Raw genomic sequence first — 3050 nt, 5'->3', positions numbered from 1 at the left:
CTACGTCCTGCTGTGTCCTGCTGTGCCCTGCTACGTCCTGCTGTGTCCTGCTGTGCCCTGCTAAGTCCTTCTGTGTCCGGCTGTGCCCTGCTACGTCCTGCTACGTCCTGCAATGCTCTGCTACGTCCTGCTACGTCCTGCTACGTCCTTCTGTGTCCTGCTGTGCCTTGTAATGCCCACAGTGCCCTGCTGTGCCATGAACTACTACAAAGAAATACTACAAACTACTATTTTTTGGGACTGTTATTGCCACTCTTCATTCTAACCCCAACCGGTCGTCAGACACCGCCTGCCAAGAGCCTGGTCTGGTTCTGGGTCTGGGTCTCTGGGTCTGGGTCTCTGGGTCTGGGTCTGTCCCAGGTTTCTTCCTAAAAGGAAGTTTTTCCTCGCCACTGCCGCACTGCTGCTTGCTCTGTAGGAAACTACTAGACCTGTTGGGTCCTTGTAAATTCTGGAGTGTGGTCTAGACCTGCTCTATCTGTAAAGAGTCTTGAGATAACTATGGTTATCAATTGATACTATAAATGAAATTGAATTGAAAATATGCATGGCGGTTGTCGTTTCAAGGCTTTTGCACCATGTTACGAAAAGACAAACTGAGTTGCCTTCAGTGATACCGTTTATACAGTGTATAAAAATAATGTTCTACAGAAAAAGTCCATGGGAATCTGTTATTTCCAACACTGTGAGGTTCTTCAGTGCCTTGTCCTCTGAGCACCACAGGATGGCGCTCTCACACAAGCTGCAGGGAGTAAGTTACACCGCCCCTCTAAACGGACTTTGTATCACAGCGACTAACGTTACCTCACATCCCGTTTACCGTTAAGGTCGCCACTTCAGGCCGCGGTCCAATCTGAGTATACTATAATGTTACATATACTATATCATATAACATATTATCATAAAACACACTATAATATCATAAAACACACCATAATATCAGAAAACACACTATAGTATCAGAAAACACACTATACTATAATAAAACTATATATCTATACTACAATATCCTCTAATTAGTACTAAGAAAGTCACTTTTTTCATAGAATTCAAAGCTTTAAAAACTGTTTCTGTGGATTTCCTTGGTGACTACCTGACCTGTCGGTCAGTACGCCTGTCCTCAGTGGTGCTAATAACACGTTGGATGCATGTTAAGACTTTATAATTTTTTATAAAACTTTGTCCTAGGGGTCCCGGACCCTGTGTGGAAGCTCTCTGCTTTAGATGAAGATCAATTCGGAGTTGTGTAATGTTTGTTTTTCTTTGCCTTTTGGTTAATTGTGTCAGCTGTAATGTTGTAATCATTTCAAGTTGTATGTTGTGTGGTGTTTATGTAACGTGATGCAATATCTGCAGGTTTGTCTTTGTGTTCACCCTAAAGCTAATGGGGATCCAAATAACCAAACAAACCACAAACTGTGAAAACGTTCATTCATTTGAATGCAACACCCTGTAAAGAAATGCCCCACGGCCTCAGTGCCGCCTGTGAAAAACACCGCGCCAGATCAACGGATACCAAAATGCAAAGTGAAAGCCAGTCAGATCCACTCCTCCTCCACCCTGACAATGACAGATTGGTGCTGCTGTTCTCATGCCGCCTGTCTGCAGAATATGGGTTATTACCTTTCACTAATGCTACATCTGCTCCGAGCAGGCAGAGCCGCGGCATTCACGCTAAACTGGGACATTATTTACACAGAAAACACCAGGAATGAACAGCGTGGAAGTCAAAATGAATGAACCGTAGTTTAGGTTACTGACTTGTTTGCAGATGATGTTTACAGTACAGAACGGGACAGTTAGGTTTAGGGAAAGATCCTGTCCCTTAGTTTTTGAATATTGCATGTTTTTGGGATTTCCCTGTCGTTTCCTCAACTCGGTTGCCTGTAAGTTTTACTAGAGCGCTAATAAACCAGTGAACCTTTACATATCTGAGTCATGCATTTGTGGGTCTATTTCCCTGGTGTGCGTGACAGTAGCAGTGTAAATGTTGTTCATTCACAACCAAAGCTTCACGCCTTTGAGAATGAGATTTGTATAGAGAAACTATCTTATTATCACCTCAGAGAATGTTTCCCTCACCGCAGTTTTGGCAGGAAGGACCTTTTTAAAAATACAGAAACTGACATTCTGGCTCAAAGAATTCATTCGTTCGTTCCCATCCAGAGAGTTTAGTGTCACGTTGTCTAAATGCTGTTTCACTGGCTTTACAGCCCACCGGGGGAAGGATTACCTGGGAAAGACAGAGAGATAAATACACACAGCAGTGTATCACTTCATCCCCCTACCATGTATTTAGTGAAACTAGTTCCAGTCAGATCTCAGGGTGCACCGCCCTGCCTTCACCTTTAACTTTCTCCATGTTTGATGCAACTCGGTCTGTTTCTGAGACCTTTCACGCTGTGATTGATATAACTGAAAAGACCCACTTATCCCTTCCACTGACCCAAGCTAATAACATGATCTGGTTTAGTAAACCAAGGTCTGAACACAGGTTTGCCGGATTCCCCGCAAAAGGAGGAAGCAAAAGGGAAATTGAGAGAATCTGGTGTTAACAGAATTGTTTTGTCTTACGGATATAGAGCTCAACAGTGAGCATTTTCTCCATTAGGATTTTGATTATGATCCATAATGCCTAAACCAACAAGTTAGACTGGCAGATATGAGATTGGGAAATTAAGATTTCTTCTCCTGGAAGCTAGAAGTCCATATGAAATTTTTGTCTCACAATGTCATGGAGTAGTACTACACTACCCACAAGCCTAAGCGTAACAGCAACATCTCTAATTGCTGTCACCCCCCCCTATGTTGAACCCAAAGTTACTCCCTTGGATAAAACACGGTAATCAGGTATCAGGTAAGATAACGTTGCATGTGTTGTGGAACAGAGCTAAGCTAACTAGCTTAGAAGATAATGAGGTGTCGTGTATTGTGCGAGGTGCGTAAGGTTCACTAAGGTTTTTAACACAAAAATACTACGACAAACCTACATCCAACTTTCTTGACATGCAAAATGATCTTTTAAACGGACAAGTGAAATGTGTAATTCA

The sequence above is a fragment of the Etheostoma cragini genome, chromosome 3, assembly GCF_013103735.1.
Source record: "Etheostoma cragini isolate CJK2018 chromosome 3, CSU_Ecrag_1.0, whole genome shotgun sequence".
NCBI lineage: Eukaryota > Metazoa > Chordata > Actinopteri > Perciformes > Percidae > Etheostoma > Etheostoma cragini.
Note: the sequence above shows the minus strand (reverse complement) of the source record.